Source organism: Ixodes scapularis, unplaced genomic scaffold, assembly GCF_016920785.2.
Source record: "Ixodes scapularis isolate PalLabHiFi unplaced genomic scaffold, ASM1692078v2 PGA_scaffold0__279_contigs__length_252992795, whole genome shotgun sequence".
NCBI classification, from domain to species: Eukaryota; Metazoa; Arthropoda; class Arachnida; order Ixodida; family Ixodidae; genus Ixodes; species Ixodes scapularis.
The window spans coordinates 250,801,818-250,822,622 of NW_024609835.1; the positions used below are offsets into that span (position 1 = coordinate 250,801,818).

General features: G+C 44.5%; 1 protein-coding gene across 1 annotated transcript in view; it reads right to left on the minus strand.

Annotated features, from left to right (window-relative positions):
* Window positions 1–19,104, minus strand: part of LOC8052611 (venom protease) — a 68,921-nt gene extending 49,817 nt beyond the window's left edge. Inside the window, exon 1 of the mRNA XM_002435794.5 lies at window positions 18,738–19,104. The gene's annotated coding sequence lies outside the window, so the exon portion shown is untranslated. The remainder of the gene's footprint in view (window positions 1–18,737) is intronic.
* Between the last annotated feature and the right edge of the window lie 1,701 nt (window positions 19,105–20,805).

Sequence of the window (20,805 nt, forward strand, 5' to 3'; positions counted from 1 at the left end):
TAAGCACTATGCAGTACGACTTTCGGCAACAGAAAAGTACCATTACTCTGCTGGAAGATTTCGCTGACTCCATTACCGAAACACTCAATAAAAACAAAATAGCCCTAGCTCTCTTCATAGACCTGTCAAAAGCATTCGATACCATCAATCATTCGTTATTGTTGGAAAAATTATATAGCATGGGGTTTCAAGGTCCTTTTTATCAATTTTTTATGAATTGCATCAAGGATAGATTCCAAATGGTTAAGATAATGAATAATCTTAGCAGACCGGCTTAAGTGCGATTCAGGGTGTCACAAGGCAGTACGTAGGGGCCTATGTTATTTAACATTTATATGCATGGGTTAGGATTTCTGCCCCTTCAGTCAAAAACGTTTCAATACGCGGATGACACCGTATTAGTTTTACCACATGAAAAGTATGATGAAGCAATTTCTGTTTCTTAGAGAGACATTGATATGATAATTAGATGGTTTGCTGCGAATTTTATTTCTGTGAATGGTTGCAAAAACGAAACTGATGTGTTTTCGAAATCCGCACAAACAGATAGTAATATTTCCAAATATTTGCTTGCACTCGGTACAGTGTCTGGATTGTAGCTGTAAACCTTTAACTTAAGACAGTTCAGTTAAATATTTAGGCGTCTTTGTTGACGAACACATGCTGTGGAATCCGCAGGTGGAACGTGTTGTAAAAAAACTACGAGTCATATCTGCGTATTTGTATAAACTCAAAAGTATGTGCAGCTTGAAGTTAAGATTACTTGTGTTTGAATCTTTGGCGGAAGCTGCATTACGGTAAGGTATTACACTGTACGGTCATTGTTCAGAATACAAATCACGAGCGATACATAGGATACTAACACACATGGTAAACAACATATCATATGGAACTTCATATCAAGTATTGGAAACTCAAGAGAAAGCTAAAGAGCTGGGCATCCTGTTTTTTAAAAGCTTTTTTACATACGTAGCAATAAAAAATAATTATTTCAGTAATTCCTACAAAGCTGTCGTAAATAAAAATAGAGATAGAGATTTGAGGCGTACTGAAAGATACGTCATTCCGAAAATATACACACTGTATGGAAAGAAAAACAGAAATCACTACATTCCTTCCTTATTTAACGAACTCCCAGAGTCCCTTATGAATATAGAATCCACTATGGTACTAAAAAGGAAACTAAGGAATTGGTGTCAAGCATCTGAGCTGTAGATATCGTAGCCTGACCGTTGGAGATATTTCGTACTTTTATTTCATGGCTGCGTGAGTAGACTTGGCTACAAGCACCTATATTTCATGCTCTAAAATGTTCCTTTTTGTATTTATTCGTGTTCCTAATTTTGTGTTCCTTTCATTTTTTTTCGTGCTGCGGAGTGTTTTCTTAGTGTTTTCTTTTCCTTTTTTTTTGCAACAATATGTATTCTAGTTGGTCGCCTGGCCCCACATACAAGAAGAATGCTGCTTTTGTGGGCCAGCTCCTTATTTTGTATGACGATATTAAAATAAAAATTGAATTGAATTGAATATGTCTCTTGGGCGGTACAGTGCTTCAGGTTCTGTAACTTTTCTGTGATAGGACCATTGAAGTAAGGGGAGGTCAGATTAGATGCGAAGTCATTAACACTGTACGGGTGTACATTTTGCTAACCCGAGTCACAGTTTAACTGAAGAGCCTATCTAGTAAAAACGCTTAGGTCACGTGACTGGCTGCTCCATAGAGACGTCGAATGGAGATATGTGCCTTCACAGATAGCCTCATTTTATAAAATGTCGTTCTCTGTTAATAAAATCACGGCAATAATATGAAGTGGAGAAAGTGCTTTTCCTAGACCGTCTGCGCCGTCTCACAATGCTCTCCGTAACCCGCTGCGAGACCGTTATTTCTGTAGAAAAAAACTGGTGGCGCGCATGCGCTGTATTGGCCTCTTCGTTGCGGGGAAATTCGAGGAGGGAGAAAGAAGGTATAGCGATTGCAAGCGTCCTTTGTCTTCATGTTCTGTAATGCAAGGAATGCTGTATTTAAAGTGCGATCATTGAAATTTGTTAAGAAGACGTTGAACAATCATTTCGTGGAGCGAACGAGAACTCACTAGGTAAATAAGTTCTCCTATATTTAGCAGGAAAATATACGTTACGTGACGTCAGGTGACGTGACGTCCTATTGTTATATGAAACCACGAGGACACTATGAAGTCATTTACCCCGCTGAATTTGGTGGGAAAATAACTTCACGTGACCTGACATCACGGGACATCACGTGTTGTGACGTTACTGTGTCAAGTCGTAACGTCACGTGATACCATGAAGTCACGTGACGTCCGTCGCAACGTGGCGTGACGCCACAGTTTGAAAGAGTTGTGTTGCGTCATAACCTTGCGTCAGGGTGATACTAAGAAGTTAACTTCCCTGCTCGAATGAACGAACGGACAAATTTCTGGGATGGGTTCCGTTAAAAAGCACTCCATGCTTTAAAACTCTTATGTTCGAAACCGTTCTTCTTAAACAACATCCTCTGCACTGACTTGCGGGGAATTGACGACATAGTCAATTATGTGGGTTTACAATAGAGTGTTTTCCAAAGTAAACTCCATTCAGTAGCAACTGCGCCAATCCCTCGAGTCTGACATTGTTCGGACAGGTATTCTGATCATCTACTGGACGCGAGAGCGGCGTCCGCATTGGGCGTAAACTCGGCTCAGCTTGCATCGAAAGAGTGTGCTGCTGCAGCTTTCGGTGAAGACTCGAATTTTTTCGCACACTTCGTGGCCACCAAATGGCCACCACCGATGTTGCTTGATAACCTATATAAAAAAAGGTCTGTTCTCCTTGTTATTCAGTCGTAATAAACAGCAAATTTCTGTTAGAATATGGACAACTGTGTGTCTATAAGTTTTGTTTTTGCTAGGATCAAGCATTCCTACTTAGATCTTGTGAAAAAAGCGAGGCAGTCAAGACGGCCAAAATGCTGATGAGTTAATTGCTAGCCATTTGTGGCTAGAAATTTCGGTGAACAGTCTCACACCCGTATTCATGACGAGCATAAATGTATTTTTAACGTAGGTACCATTGGAATTGGTGAATCAGTCCGCGCTTTTGAGTGGCGAAACACATCTTATGCGTGAAGGATCACGAACAGATAGCAGCTTCCCATGAAGGTCGCTTATGATCTTACACAATTACACACCAAACACGCTTATGATCGTGTGTTTGGGATATAACACCACCACCCAACTTAACGTCTACTTGAAGGCGATAACGTCGCCTGAACCTTTGCGATTAAAATGTAGCCATTTTATTTTGCGCTCGATCATTTGAACAAAATAGTACTATTTACATAAAAAATAAGCTCGTACTGCTTTTTTTTACAAATACGGCGTACCAATTTGTTCGATAATGCAGTTGCTAACAAATTTAGGATGTTTATGTACGACAAATTGTGGTATATAACTGGGAGGGAAATAGGAACTACACAAATTTCCCAGCATCGAATGTAGATGGTGGCTTTACTTTTAGTCAAGTTTTACAATTCCTTTATTAAGAAAAACATATCAGGAACATTGATTATTAAAGTGCTAGACTATTTAAATAAAATACCTTTATGGCACTATTTGTGACAGACGAACAGGAACCCTCGAAAATGAGAACGTGTCTTCTAGCTAAATGCAGGCATCACGCAGAATAAACAGAAAGTGGCGGTTTTGCCGTACATTAACAGATTGTCCCATAATCTCAAAAAGATAGCCGGACGTTTCGTCATTCCTGTAGTGTTTGCAGCACCGTCGATGTTATCCAGATTATGTCCAAGGGCGAATAACAAGTGACGCAAGGCGGAAGCATGCACAAAAAAGCATGCCAACAAAAATGTAGAATGCGAAACAGCGGTGGTTTACGAGATACCAACGTCATGCGGGAGAACGTATATAGGGCAGACGGGGAGGTGCGTCAACGAGAGGGCCAGGGAGCATGACCTTTCTGTTAGGCGGTCACCCTCGGGAAACTTGGCCGTTCATTGTGACCGGTGCCCATGTTCACCTGCACTCGATAAAACGCAGATTTTGGGACGATATAAAGCAAGAACAGAAAGAGGAATCTTCAAGGCTTTTAAATTCAGGGTGAAGGGCGATGCATGTATCAGCACTTCCTCGGTCCTTTTATCAGATAAGGAGTTTGAATTCATCTCACGAGAAGTTTGATAACAAGCAAATGGTTGCTTGGGTGCGTATATATGTTTGTTTTTCCGAATAAAAATTCAGTTGACAGAAGCGCGTCGTTTCGTCTATTCCTTCTATTGTCCTTGTTCTCTGGCGCTTTTCGAATCTAATCTGTACTTGAACGGTCTATTACTCTCAATGGAACACGCGTCATTCTGGGAGTATTTGGGTATACATTTTACAGGCTGTCGTAATAAAAGTACATCAAAAAGATAAAATAGTGCACTAAAAGCACGTGACATCCTAAAATTCCCTATTATAGACCCCTTAAACCAACTTTACGAGCATAAAGCACTTCATAAAATTAAAACTGTGAAGCACTGCCTAGCGTCCACACCGAAATGAGCTAAGCACGAGGGTTGAATTCGGTTGTAAAGAAGCCAGCTTAGCGCAATTTACATACCACCGAAAATTCGAAGCTAGTGGTGTCTTCTTAAAATTAAAACCAAACTTCCTCCTCCAGAAAAAAAAAAAAGACCAACCAGCCCGCCCAAGCAGCACAAAGTGGGCTCTGATAGGGGTTCCGATATGGGTCCCACTTGGTCTCCCCACGTGGGTCACATGTCGAATTTGCGAGTCCGGCCCAAGTGGTGCCCACTTGAGGGGCCCACCTAGGCTGCCTCGGGTGACCCACAGAGGGCCTACTTGGCCACCCTGCATGGGCTCCCTTTGTGGTACGCACATTAGGTCTACTTGGGCAGCCCCCAAGGGCTCCCTCGTGTGGCCCTCGGAGGCCTAGGTGGGCAGCCGTCTCTGGGGTTTTCCTGGGGCCCACAGTGTGCATACGTGGGCCGCCCACATGAGGTCCTCCCGCGAACGTTATCACGTTCAGGGTTATTTCATCATTTCTTTATAATGAGGGCTATTGCAGTGCGTCCCAAATAAACCGATCTCACTAGGGTGCCTCATGTGCGCTTTGCTTGTTGTGATGCCATCTGGTATTTTTGTTCCAAACACCTTTTTTTGGTTCTGAAGCGTGAAAAAGCGCGTCCCCGCACGTGCCTTGTGGCGCTACTACTACGGCGACATTTTTTCGTCAGTCATTTCTTCGTATGTTCTCTTGGAGCACGGGCTGTCGATGTGGGGTACTCCAACGGATGGTATTGAGGCATCCTTTGGACATTAAGGCATCCTAGATCTCGCCAGCCACTTTGACTATGCAACCGCTGCCGCACTGCATCAAGGGAACTTTAGTCTCTCTGCACCTCCGACGACATCACTGGCCTTACTTTACACCTTCTCTGCCTAGCACGTGTAGAGCAGGAGAAGGCACGAGTCTTCTCTTGCACTGCCGTTTGCCTCTGTCGAAATAAACATATGGCGGCATGCATCGAACACTTAGAAAAATTGGTCTTTTGAGAATGCATCAGTTTCCTTTTGTACCAAATAGAAATATAAGTACTAAATTTGATACAATTTAACAGATCAAAAAGACATCTTTAGCTAGACATCGGACATTGGACATTTCTAGTGTACGAAATGGAACATAAAATTATGACCATTTTCGTATAAAATCCTGCTGGATTTAAATGAGTCAGAATGCATAGCCAGCTTGAGTCGGCAACATACACCGAGTTTTATAACAGATGTCTTTGCGACGAACGTGTTTGGAATTCAACCTCAAATTTAAAACCACTCGACGTAAAACAGCCTTCTCTACATACACGAAGTAGCAATTTAGTAATAAAGTGGGCAATCCTCAAATTGATATTTTACGCTCAAAATTGAACCCCTCGGTGATCTGATATAACATTAAGCCGATCTCTTATGTTGAATTTTCAGAACATGCACTAATTCTTCATATAAGTGAAAAATGGCATAAAATGGCATTTTGGAAGTTACACAGGTAGTCTGTAACGAGCTTTGTGTGTTCGTGTTAAATTATTATGGTAACATAAACAAAACGAGACAAAATCTGATTTGAGCAATGTTTTAATATAAGAAAAACAAAGAACAAAGCAAGCAAAAAATAAAAGCGAATTATTTACAGCAGAAATGATAGTGTTCGGATTCTTCTGGCGGAGGCGTTCCTGTTTTGACATCAGTCTTCGCTTTTTATTTGTGACCGAAGAAAGAATGAAGTTCCAAGGCTCACGGTAGAGTGTCGGGCGACCTGCGGTTGATTTCAGCTGGTACGGGGCGTTTATGAACGGAGCGGCTGTGTCGGCGACTTTCGGGCTTTCCCCGAACAGAGGTGTTCCTGGTACGCTGCAATCCGTCTCTGACCTGGTTCGGCGGGTTCCTGATTTCCAGGGACTTGCGGCCCAGTTCCGGTTCCGGCTGTTTGACTGAGCGCCATGGCCTGGCTGTCGATTGCCGGCTGACCCTCAAAGAATCCATCTCGTGCCATTATTTCGTTCCAGTTTCGTCGTCTTCTCTGATAATTCAGCATGCACATCCTCGCATAGTCTAAATTTGGCATGCCCATTCTGTGCCCCTTGGTGCCCAAATTTATGCTAACCCTGCCGCTGTATCAACGAGGTGGGACTTACGGGGGCATTCCATGGGCAACCTAAGTTGTACATGCCCTCCAGCTGCCCCCAGGACAATACATTTCTGCTTTGTCCCCATATAGCTGAGGGCGCACCAACGGGGTCATTGCATGGGCAGCGCAAGTGGGCATGCCCCAGTGGAGCCCAAATCGGTGCTACCTCTGCCCCCCTATAACCGAGGTTGGACCAACGGGGCCATTGCGTGGGCAAGTAAAGTGGGGCATGCCCACGCTGTGTCCCCGTGTAGTCCACGTCTGGGCTAACTATTCCATCAAAAAGTGAGGTGGGACCCATGGGGTCATTGCATGGACAACCCAAGTTGGGCATGCCCGCGCGTTGCCCCCGTAAAACCCACCTCTGTGCGAACTCAGACACCGCATAGTCGTGTTAGGGTTCACAGGGGCATTGCGCATGGAGCCTAAGTTGGGCATGCCCACGCGCTGTCCCCGTGGAACCCACCTCTGTGCTAACTCCGTCCCTGCATAGCCGAGGTGGTACGGACGGAATTAGTTTATGGTCAGCCCGAAATAGGCATGCCCACGCCACACCGACGTGAACCACGGGGGAATTACAGTGTCTGCACCAGCCCACTTTGCCCGCATGGGGCCCATGTTCGACTTCCTTCTAGTGCTACCTGGGCACTCGCATTTTTTTATAACGTACGTGAGACCTATCTTCAATTCATTTTAATTACCTACTAATTTTGCGTTACCAATATTAAATAGTTCCAGCATTATAAATGAACTTTAAGGCCGCACTATGACTCGTTTTTTTCTCCTCTACTTTCCATGACTGTCTAGGACATTTAGCCGGTCATCGTTTCCATCTTAACGCCAAGCTATATTCATCTACAAAATTGTATTATAAGCCTGGTTTCAGTTGTTAATAACTTTCTCGGTGTTTTAGGAATCTTTGGCTGGGTGCCCGAGCGATTAGGACGGCTGGAAGAGTACCGGGAATGTCGGAGGTAACGCTTTTTCCGCTGGCTGCGAAGCTTATGGAAGGGTCAGAAGGACCCACCGGGGAAGTCACTCACATACTCACTCACTCAAAAGAAGTCAAACTCACCACGCGATCAAGACTGACTTTCAAGGTGGCACGTGAAGGAGGGCCAACGTGAGTCTCCCGTGGGCAAAGGGGGCTGGGGCAGTTTCTGCAATACCCCCGTGGGTCCAGGGATTGTTGCGGGCATGCCCATTTCGGGATGTCTATGCAATACCCACTCAAGTCTCACCTCGGTTATGCAAAAAAAAAAAAAAAAGTTAGCGTAGGTGTAGAAAAGCGTGGGCACGCCCTCTACACCTTCGACGCGGTGCCCCGTGGGTTCCACCTCGGCTACGGATGGCCTTGCCCAACTTGGGCTGCCCGTTCAATGTCCCCAAGTAATCCCATTTCGGCTTTGCAAGGGCAGAGTTAGCAAAGATGTGGGTTTAAAAATGGAAACTCGTGGGCATGCCCATTTGGGCTGCCCGTGCGATGCCACAATAAAACCTTCCACGGCTATAAAGCCTCAGAGTTAGCAGTGAGATAGGCTCTAGTGGGGCAACGAGCGATCATGCCCAACATGGGCTTCCAACGCAAGGTCGGCGTTGGTCCTACAACGACTATACGGGTGTAGAGTTAGCAAAGAGGTGAACTCCACGGGGGTATGCCTATCTTGGGCTGTACATGTAATGCTCCTATGGGTACCACCTAGTTTACGTGGGGGAAAAGTTGTTACAGAGGAGGGCTCCACGGGGCCAACTTGGGCTTTGCACGCATTACCGCCGTGAGTCCCACCTTGTTTATACGAGGATGGCTTCACGAGCGCTTTGCTTAGAGTGATGACATATGGCAATGCTGTTTCGAACTGTTTTTTTTTTCTTTAACGCGTTTGCTTTGCTTTAAAACGTATTTATTTAACGACCAAAGAAGTGGGCGTTATATGCGCCCTGTTGTTTGGTCATAAAAATGCGTTTAGACGTCTCGGGAGCTTCCAGGAAGAACGAGACGATGAGTGGCAGCGATCATTGGACTCTTGGGGCTTTAGGAGTCTGGAGCCAAGTGGAGGTGCCTCGGGGTCTTCCAGATACGTAAGGAGCGCCTGTGATGCTGCGAGGACCCGGTAAGGGTCGGGAGGGGATGGCGGGTTGAGCCACTCAGTGAGAGCCGAGGGGGAGGAGAGAGGGTTGAGAGAGCGTGAGATCGGGCTGTCCACTGAAGGAAGCTTTCCCACAAAAGATGCGAGAGCGTAGCGGGTGTGTGGCGGAGTGTGCACTCTGGGTCCAGAGGAATTTGTGGGTACATCCTCTTGATAAGGGTAGGAGCGAGAAGTGCTCCTGATCTGGCTTGGTTTAGGAGGAGGTCTGGCAACGAGTCAGGGGAAGGCGAGAGAGGGAGGGGAAGTCGAGGGGATTGGCCCGACTGGATAGGTATTGACGTCGTTGACTGGTGCGCCTCTAGCGGGCTTCGTGGGGACCGGGTGGGAGCTCCGGCGGTATTGAAGAAGTCAGGTTCCCGGCTTGCGCGGAGAGAAGCTTAGCTCGCGTAAGGCGGTGGGTGCTTTCATTACCGGAAAAAAGTGAAAGAGCGCCTCCCTGCACGCGTTCTTGGTGGTGACTCCTCTACAGTGGCTTTTTGTTTTCAGCGAGTCTTTGTATTTTTTCTGCGAGCGGGTGCTGCTGGCATCGGGTAGTACAAAGGGGGCATCGCCCTGTACAAAAGACTAAACGAAGGCAAAGCTAGTATAGCTTTGGGCTCCAAGCGGGCAAACTGTAAGCGGGCTCTAATCGGACTACCTGTGCAAGATTAAAGACTAAAACAGCGCAAGGACACGGACAAGAACGAGAAGGTAGACAAACAGCGCCTTGTTTGTCTACCTTCTCGTTCTTGTCCGTGTCCTTACGCTGTTTTAATCTTTAATCATGAAACACCAACTAGCCCAAACTTCTACTTTACCTGTGCAAATCGGAAAATTGCACTTTCCGCTGATACTGAGCATATTTAGTGTGTGTTCGGGAAATGAAACATCGAATATCGTCCTAATGTGACTCCAAATCACCGAGGATTGTAATTTTAAGCCTGAGAGATACCTTGTAAGTTTTGCATAACTTTACTAATAACTTACTACTCAGCATCTATGTAGAGAAAGTCATTTTATGTGGGGTGGATCCTTATCCCAGTGACGATAGCCAACGCCTCACGATCGGTCTGCGAAGAGTTTCTTTCGGCTTTTGTCATTGTTCTTGGTATAAGGGGCACGGGGAATTCTTCACCCGACGGTGACACATGGCTCATGACGAAACATAAACGATACGAAGAAGCGCCGCAGGCCTATATTAAGGGACGCTCGACGTCGTAATATGCCAACACGGTCGAAGGCTGTAAAGTATGTTTGGCTCGTCGGAAAGGTACCGCTTCCTCTTCGTCTCACTTGCACGATGCACCTTGGTCCAGCAACCGATGTAGGGGTTTTAAGACGTGAGCAGCGCCCTTCAAGGAACGGCCGTAAAAGTTCAGAAGTCCTAGGAAGATTGCAACTATAGTTTATCTTATGGTTCTGCAGCGGTCTGATTAGCCTGAACCTTGTCTTCAGGCGGAGTATGCCTTCCTTATCAATGTTGCATCTCAAGAAAGAAACTTTAGGCAACTTGAAACTGCACTTGTCCTTGTCCGGGCGGAGCCCGTCTTCATTGATTCATTTCAGCACTGCCGGGAGGCGAGACTCATTTTTTTATCGTTCTGACCGCCAATCAGAATATCGTCGAGAAAAACTAAGACACCTTCGAGTCCAGCAAGGAGCTCTTCCATTTAGTGTTGGAAGATTGTTACGGTCGTAGCGACGCCAAACTCCAGAAAGGTAACCCCAATGAGACCGCGATGTGTGTTGATTGTTTGGAGGTCCGCTGTAGCTTGATCCACTACCTCCAGGTGGTAAGCCCGTTGAGGTGGCGAGTGAGGTCCGAGAAAGTACTACCCGAAATCTTGCGTGCCAGATCTCAACTACTTTGTTGTTCTTCTTCGTCGATCTCCTTTTTTTTTGTCTCCCCGAACGGCGGGAGTGAAACTAAACCATCTCCAATGAAAAAGAAGTGCACATGACCGTTCTCGCTTGCGGCGAGCTGTGTGGCGAGCTGTGTGGTTTTGAGCCACTACAAGCCTGTCCTAGATCCAGCTGTGAAGACTTCTCACACATAGCCAGCTTGGCGAACAGTAGATCGGCAGTTGGCAAAGGGTATGTTTCCCATCGGATGGCTCGGTTCACTGTGCACTTGTAATCACCACACAAGCGAATGTTCCCGTTCTTTTTGAGAATAGACACCACTGAGGTCGCCCATGAGGAATTCCGTACTGGTTTGAAAATTCCTTGCTCGACCAGTTTGTCGATGGCGTCGTCGACCTTGGGCCGCAGCGGAAGTGGAGTCTGACGCCCCTTGAAAACTTTGGGAGTCGCGGCAGGGTCGTCATTTACACTAACAGGAGGTCGCCTGCTTCTTACGAGTCCTGGCTGAAAAAACTCGGGATACTCGTCAACCTCATTGTGAGCCATAGCCGCTTCCGCCTAAGCCGGCGATGTATTGACACGAAGGAACCCCTCCAAGGAGATACCTAAGGAGCGAAACCAGTCGCGCCCTAGCAGGCTCACACCAAACCCTTTGACAAGCACAGGTTCCAATTGCATTTTTTTCTCCTTGAAGGGCACATCGGGTGTTACACTTCCGAGAACTTCGAGACTGCTGCATATGGGAGCGCAGTCGGAAGGCGCATGGTTTGAGGCAGCTCTTGATGATGTGGAGCAGGCGCATAACACGCGAGTTGATGACCGTGAAGGCCGATCCAGAGTCGATTTCTATCCGCAGGCTACGGCCATTGATCAAAGCATCGCAGAACATGGGTTGCTCAATAGGAAAGGCCTATAATCCTTCGGTAATGGTACAATCGTCTCCAACTCTTAATGCAAACAGCTGACCGTTGACGTCCGGCTCTCGCCTTTTGGCGGCATGCTGAGACAATATGCCCCTTGTTATTGCAAAAGTGGCAGACAGCCGCCGGAATGTTTTGGAGTCATACGCACCATTGCAACGCCAGCATGCATTCTGTGGAAATGCCCATGAACGCTGCTCCTCCGTGTTGCTTGTTGTGCTGGCTGTTGCGTTCGGCGGAGCGATTGGCGTCGTAGGTGAGGTAGTTCAATGAGGCGACTTTGACGCCGCGTCGCCTTTCACCCGATACATTTCTGGATTCACTACAGCCCAGGATGCCGACACGGAGTCGCGAATTTGAGTGACTTGCGACTTGGCCGCCTCGGCCGCTCTTGCCATGTCCAGGGTCTTCCTCAGCGTTAGTGTGGGCTCGACGAGCAGATGCCGTTGTAATGCGTCGTCTTGAAGGCCGCAAATGACGTGGCCCTGAGAATTTCGTCGAGCATTCCTCCGAACTCGCAGTGCTCGAACAAGCGTCGGAGGTCTGCCACGAAGGTCGCCACAGGCTCCCCTGGATGTTGGTTGCGTCTGAAGAAGTGGAAACGTGTGAAAGTCTGCGTCGGTTGAGGAAAGAAGTGCTCCTGAAGCTTTCGTGTTATGTCTTTATACGGTGTTTTGGCTGGCGAGCTCGACGGACACAAAGAGCGCAAGATGGCGTATGTTGCGGAGCCACAGACGCTACACAGGACAGTTCGTTTTTTCTCCATCGTGGTTACGTTGTACGCAACAAAAAAGAATTACAGGCGCTCGATATACTGTGGCCAGGACGCGGGGTCCCATGAGGCGAAAACTCTTCAAACTGTACGTTAGAAGACATACCTAGAACGGTTGAGCGTTGTAGCCGCCGATACTGCACGTTTACCTCGTCGCCAGTGTTAAGTACCGAGCGAGACACGACACCTTGGTGGGTTTAGCGCGATGCGCCCACTTTACTAATGCAGATATGTACAAATATGTCCTGTTCGAGAAGGCTTGGCGTGGAAGTGGCCCTGGCTCGCGTTGGCACGCGCAGGTGCGCTGACCCATTCTACACTCCAGTACACAACAGAGCTATTTCAAACAGCCATACAGCAGTGACAATCAATCATTTAGCGTTTTAAGTACAGTTAAAAAACAAAAAAAAAAGAATTCAGTGAAAAAAAAAAAACTGACAAAACACAGCAGGTAACAAAGTGTTCAATGATTTCGATAGGTTAAAATAAATGACGTCAAATTGAAAATGCTTTAATTGATGCGATTTTTGTCATTTCGTTTAAACTGTAATAACCGGAATCATTTAAATTTGTATAGCCAATGCCTGCTGGAATTTTCTATCTCAAAATGTTTTCTTCGAGCAACACTGAGTATTTTAAGGTATTTTACTACGAGTCTTCTCACTGTTCCGCAGATTGCGAATACGCCTTTGATTTGTTTGGAGTATGATAAACGCAAACCTGACGCACGCCCTTCCCCAACACACACACATAAACACACACTAAACATCGTAATCTATAAGCTCTTTGAAAACATATAAAAAGTTTTGAAGAGCAAACCCTTTTTTCCTCTTCAATTCACAAAGTCGTTGCAAAGGAGTGAAGCATGAGCACTGTGACCCCTTCTCCCATCTTGTATTCTAAGAGAGGTGACGAATAATGCAATAACCGAGCCATGTGCAATATATCATGAACCTAAGGGATGGCACCTCTACAGTATTAAGAAACTCACTAAGTCTGTGTCGTGCTCCTTTTTTTAGGAAGTATACGTAAAAAAAAAAAAAACTGAAATACCACTGGTTAATTGAATTTAATAAACCGCATTTGTTTCATTACCAGCTTAAGTGCAAAGTAAAATAGTGTGTTATATAGTATCTCACAGCCACTTATTGGGCAGTTATTTCTCCAGAATAATTTGTAACTCGACGTTTCCGAGTACAAAGAGTTCTTCGAATTTTTTGCTCAAAACTTTTTATCGAAAATACTCAGCATGTGCAACGTTTATACCTTGACTTACTCCAGGTGAGTACGCAGTGCGCACGACAGCTCGGGAAGAATGATGTTATCTGAAATAGCTCCGTTGAGAACGATTCAGTTGCTCCTGTTCTTCGGTTCATGGGCTTGATTAGTGGCATTGTAAATTGCTTAAGCAAGGTATCTACGTGTAAATAGCATCACGAGTTGATTCAGTACCGAAAGGTTTTCAGGCAAGGATAACTTTTAAGGTGAAAGCATTTTTCCGACCGCCAAGCTGTGTGCCTTACATCATGTTACCAGCATGATGCTCTAAAAGTTTGTCACTTTTTGTGTGACATATGACAGAAAAATCACCTCTAAATCATAATAAATTTGTATTTGTTAAAAAAATTGGGTAATCTTGCGTCACGGCTAGAAGCCTCTCGAGCCATTGTGTGTGTGTTATCTTTCCTGAAATCCCATTAACCGCGGCTGAAAGGAAGTGCATTGTGGTGGCTAAAGCATTAAAGGATGGCTCCGTAGCCCCGGTCTTCCCTAATGAGTCATTTGAGAAACGGGCACCCTTCCACTGAAAACCAAAACAAAGCATGAAGTCATTTAGTTTGACGTTCTTAGAAGATTTAGTTCCGAGAACTTCCCGGTGTGCAAAGTGTGCAAAATGTGACTCATGGTAGTTTGAGAGAAACTTGACTCACGATATTTCTGGACCCGTCAGAGAATAACCTTTGCTGTAGTGCAGTTAACAATACACATCCCGTCTCACCATTTGTTTATAATTTGTTTCTAAAAACTTAGGGTGCCAGATATTTGATAAGTTATATTAAAAATCCTGGTCAGTGACGTTACGCCGGAATTTACGTTTTTGATGGCACATTTCTTTAAATTTAGCAATGAAGTCATTAAAGAATATTGGAGTTAGATGAGAGGAAGGTTGTTTGCTTCCCAAACTAACATTCAGAATGCCCTAGTGACTTGTGGAGTAATAAATTACACCACACAGAAAACGAAGCATCTAATCGAGATCTTGGACGCCTATTAGAACAGGCGCCCAAACGCTCAATTAGTCGCTTCGTTTAGAGCAATGAGCGTTCGTATGATCGGGGGTACTTCCGTCGATGTTTAGGTCTGCCGTGGCCTCTGTGTCTCAAAACCACCGAGATGATTTTCTGCGCTAAATGATGACAGTTATGAAGGTAAAACGGTGAGTTGTCAGCATGTAGTACATAGTGCACTGTCGCGAGCATTATGCACGAGAATAGTTCGGTACTCGTCGTATTTGGAGCACCTGTCGGCTTTCGATGAAGCTCTGGCCCAGGCAACCTTTTGTACGCTAAGTTTGGGCCCCAGACTTTTGAATTTTGTGGCACATAAACACAGCATCAAACATGTTGAGACCACGTGCCCATTAAGATACCCTTAAGCAAGCTGGTCTTCTAATGGTACGTCCTGCATTACGGCCTACTAATCGGGCGTACTGTAGAGCTGAAATTTCTAAACGGGTGCGCGAATCTTTTTAATCAAAGTGCGTCTAATCAAAATCAATGTACCATAGCAAGTCATGTTTAACCACCTCTCTAAAGCTCTCCATCTGTTCAATATATATATATGTGTATAAATACACAAATATTCACAAGAAATAGTGAACAGTACGACACACAAAAAGAGAAGGACATAGAAAAGAAACGTGCGTGACACACACGCTCTGACTTGCATGTGGATTTCTGCACAAATGAAATAAAAGAACGTACTGAAATTCACACTTTCCCAGAGCGTGACACATACCACACAACACCATCTCACTAATGGGTCTTCGCCCCATAGTACCATCTAGGAACAGGTATCTTGTTGAAGCGGTGACACTGATATATGGCTAATGCAGGGGTATCCCAAAGTATTTACACAAAGCCCGTCCAAAGCTTCGCGTGTGGCCTTGTCACTATAATATCCAAATATTGTTCTGCCGTTGAGGTTTTAAGAACACAAGCAGGTATTGCAAATGTAGATGATGAACACCCACAATAGATTTCAGTGAATAATCATGATCTAGAAGGCGGTTATTCAGGTGCCGGCATGTTTGGCCCACATAGCTTGTACCACACGTTTTGGTATTATGAACACTACGTCAATTGAACACGGCACATCGGCGAGGCTATGACGTTTCTGGCACTTGGCTCTTGAAACGTCTTACGCTATCAAGCAAACCATGAAGCAGATTTTCTCAATTTGTTTCGGGGAGCCGAAGACACCACAGGCACATCATATCTTTTGGCTACTCTTTTTAAATTTTGCGATATTTCTTGCATATATGAAACAGCCATCTGTCTTTTCTGGTATCTCTAGGCTTTTTGGTTGACTCTTTATGATCTTACGCTCCAAGGCCCCCACCACTTTTTCAAAACCCGTGGTGGCAAGCCCGATGAGCGACGTCTTTTAACATTTGAGTGTTAAAACTGCCCCGCACGGCGTGAGAGCAGTACTTTGTAAGCCCAGACCCATGTATGGAAACTGCAATCCCCCGTTTAGCAAATTTCGAATGTGCTGACGTACAATAAAAGGATCCCCTTTTTGAACCTAGGTGAGAAACTCCGCAGATAGGGTTTGTGGGAAAAGTTAAAAATAGGTCTAGAAATTGTAACTTCCCGTTTAAGGGTTTTTCAACTGTGAGAATAAGACCAAACCTAAACCTGGAACATACGTTCATAACCGTATCAACATTATCACCTTCAGCAGACTAGGGACACACAGACAAAAAATCATAAACGTATCAAAAAACCTTTGACACTTGTGACCTGGCAAGGACGCCATCAATTACACGCTCGACACTTGGTAGAAAAATATTAAAAAAATATATAAAGTGCACTTCGAAAGTGGAATAACTTAACTATTGGCATTGTGAATTTGACGGCTCTCGATGACTTTGTAGATGCATAAAAAACCACTTTAGCAATTATTTTGTTTTTGCACCACTGAATTTTGCAATTTTGTTTTCTTTAACCTCTACTAAAATAACTTCTTGAATAGAGGTGGAAGTATTCCAGAACACACATACAAACAAATCACTGATAACGGGTTCGACGCAAGATCGAATAAACACACCTGACGGCTATAAAAAGTAAACATTTTCCACCCAATGTTTATAAAGTTAATATAGAATTGGAGAAGTCTTAGAAAGTTTTCTAAAGAGAAGATGCTAGAATTTTTCAAGAGCTCTTCAATACAGGACTTAACTGAGGACAGTAATGCTTCAAGGGGAAGGTTATAAAAAGATGTTGTGCATCAATGCTGAACAGGGAATGTTTGTTGAAATCGTTGTTCTTCACAGCTTCCATCATTGCTTCAGAATTGCGCAACCAAAATGGGGCCCTTAGTTCGCAAACCGGAGGAGAGCTTGTGAGGGAAGCTAGCCATATCGCGCTTCCATGTACGCCTCTCACTGAAAATGGCACGAAATGGGCAGGCTTCCTTGAGTTTTTTGCACTGAAGAAACCCTCAAGGTCAAGCCCTGCTGCTTTCTTGATGTTCCCAGCCATTGTGTCAAGGAACTTCGATCGCAGTGCTGTAATGCTTGCCCTTTGACTCGTTTTAGGGACACTTGCACCTGCTTGAAGTTCTTATGGTGGCACAGGTTTTGTCAATATAGTGCTTTTTTTTCGGCATCAAAACGTAGGATCATTCCTTATCAGCCTCCGAAACTGGAAGGTTATTATCGTCCAAAAAGAAAATAAGAGGACGAGTATTGTATGTATGTATAGGGTGAATATTGGTCCCTCAAAGAGCGTCGACATATTCAGCGACATGGCATGGACAATACAACGCGATTGAATTTTTTTATTTATCTTGCATGCCATTTTTCTAGGTAGCCCCGTGAGCTCCGGGGGTTGGAGAGTCGGTTGAAGGCAGAACTTGAGCGCAAGGACTAAAACCGTTTTGAGCTGAGGCGCAACATGAATGTCTCTCAAAATGGTAAAATAACCTCCAGCAAGTGGAGTTTTTTTTTTATAACCATAGTTGAACTCGACATAATAAAAACTCTGCAACATCCTATTGGACATAACTGAGACAAGGGGACTCGCAATATTTTTGACGCGCATTATATTAATAGCTTGGAGGACTTCTCCATTAGTCACCCAACAGTGACAGTCCTTCAACCAGAAACCTTGCTGTTAGTTAGGCCTATAGGCAAATACTTGTTAGTTGTACGGTGCTGTGTGCGTGAGCCACGCTCTGGCACAGCGTGATTTTCAGAGCGTTCTCTTCTTCCTTTTGCGTGTAAATTGAGTTGCGAGTCAGCGCTCGTGTCTTGCAGGTTCCTTTTCCGAGTCCTGGTCGTTTCGTGCGCTGTACCATGTCATTGTACCAACTCGCCCAGCTTACCACACTTCTGTAATCACCAGGTAATCGAGATGCAAACGCGAATACTCACTAGCGTTTTTCAATTTATGAGCATCTCAAGAACATTGTCGCAGAATAGATAGCAAGGTTTAGGAATTCCGGAGGCCCATATCTTGACGTTGCGTCCACGATCCTTGTCACTTGTAAACGAGGTGTCCTTAGATATAGTTCCCAAAGTTGAAAAGAAAAATAATTAAACGCAGCGTCCGTCTCTGTTGATAGCTTTGTCAAAATCACGTCACTTCATTGGACGGTACAAGCAAGTATCACAATTTGCATTATAAAATTTAGTAAAAAGATTCGTCGTTGCTCATCTTACCGTAATACCCACTGGTAAATTTATATAATTCCTGTAATTTTAGCGATCACCCCTTACGTATAAGTTCAACAACTATAGTAATACATTATCAAACTTTCAGACTGTATACGAATGGCACGCAGCAGGGAAGAACATAATAAGTATTCTGGTAAACAACGCTGGTGACATTTTTTTTTTTAATCTGGGACAACAAGCGTTACTAGTATTCAAATTACTTCTTTTCTCAGTGCCACAGAAAACAGGCGCCCGAACGACCGACGAGTGCCCACTTTCGCGGGATTTTTTATCGACGAGAAAAATCACTGCATCCAAAAAAACTTAGATTCCGGGATCATCCACATTACCGACTACCGACGCACGTAATCGCGTAAACCAAACAGAGAAATGCAAGAAAGCAGTGTCAGACTCACCACACTGGAAAGTCGGGACACGCCTTCCCGTCGAGTGAAAGTGTGGTCGCTATCCTGCACTCCGCCTGCAAGACACTCGATCACCGCTGCCAAGGCACGGGCGACATTCCGGTCCGTTTTAGAGTTTTACGGATCTGGACGCAGCACGAGTCGTCAGAACGGCTAAACGGCCTCAAGACGGCAACACGGACTGAAGGTAGACCGAGCAATGTTTTGCACGGCAAATCGGCGGAGGCGACAAAAGCAAACGTCGCGGCAGTTCGCCGCCGACAAGAACGTGCTCTTCGGTGCTGGAGGTGACGTCACAGGTGATGTCGTGGGCAGCCGGAGGCGGTCGTGTGCTCTCTCTCTCGTCTCGTCATCAACTGGGCGAGGGAGACCGCCGCCGGTGCGACGGCGCAGAATCAAAACCGGTCTCTCGAAGGCAAACCATTTTGTGCCAGCAGAAAAAAAAAAAGACAGGATGAGATCGCAACGTGTTTGTCGAACGACTCTCTCGCAAGGACGTACGGGGAAGTATTGGTTGACCACCGCTAGGAGCGTGACAGAGCTTCGCCACACAGGAGTTGCACGGGAAAAAACAAACATTGTTTACTAGTGCAATGTCCGAGGACTATTTGGGGGTGAAGCACGTAAAGATTGACCAGGGGCTAATAGCCATGCAAAAAAGAATAGCACCCGCTTCTCGTTTCTAACAACAACAGCAGCAAAAAGAAAGCATACGAAAACACCTGCAACATTATATTTAATTTGCATTCCTTTCACTAGTAAGCAAACGGTGGTCGTAAATTAGTTCTGGTAATACAACTCGAAAAGTTTGAGAACTGCGCCTCGTTCGCTTAGACGTTCTGAGCGCTTCTAGGTGTCCCGTACTCTTTTTTTCATAAAATACTGCAAACAAATCCGTGATATTCTCGTACCCAAAATGTTCAAAAGTCCTCTAAATTTTCTTTTTACCCTTTAGATTACCACAATGCAAACTCCATTAAAAAATAAAACTGAGAAACCACCGTCCTAGTTTGTCTTAAGAATTGTCAAACTCATGCTAAAACTGCAAGAAGTTAATATGATCTCAGGTAATATAAACAACGGATAGGATGAGACTGATTATTGCTTCATTACTTAACGAAAACGTACATTTTTTTTCAATTTGATGTATTCTAACAAACTTAGTTTTATTAAATAAGAAAGCAACAAGCGTATTTCTTCACTGCCAAGGGCTGTGATTTTGGACATAATTTCTGAAATCATCGCACACAAAATAAAATATTATTTCATTTATTGAAATCCGTTACGCATCCTCAAGTGGCATTATGTAAGGAAGGGGATTGCAAAGTAGAATAAGAGCACAAAAACAACCAAATCAACCACGTTTAAGTACACATGCATCAAAAACTTTGAAAAGTAGTTAAATCTTGGCGAAAAAGAACTTGATCACTTTGACAAACAATGTTATCGGGCAAATCGTTCCAGTATATTACAGCAGTGTGCGCACTCGTTCATTTTACTTAACATGTATTGATTTCCGCTTTAATTTTTCAGGAGCTGCGCTGTTTAGTCAACACTTTCACGGACCCGCTCATATAAACTATGTCGCCGAAAAATTCCAACGACTAACAATATTATTATCCGTCATAATCTACTTTTACTTCTCGCTTTAATATTACCATAATCAACACGGTTGATGCATTTCGGAGGTGTTACCTAGTAAATTTTTGAAGGGTGCGTTCAGATGAGGACAGTCATGGGTTTGTCAGGCCCATTTTTTTCAATTAAACATTTATATGAGGTAGCGAAACATGTTAAAACAAGAGAATGAACCTTTCTTTTGCAAAGAAAAAAAAATAAATGTCTTGTTTTCGTAAAACCAAAAATCCAGTCTGAGCAGCAGTGTAACAACGATTTTCCCAAATGAGTGTGGCCGCAACTCCTAGGGCCACATGAATAAAAATATTAGATTCTACAACGTAAATATTTTATTTGTAACGCACGTTAACTGGTCTATATGAAGGACTGAATTTATTTTATTTACGTTAATATTTTATGTGAGATAAAATAACAACTTTGC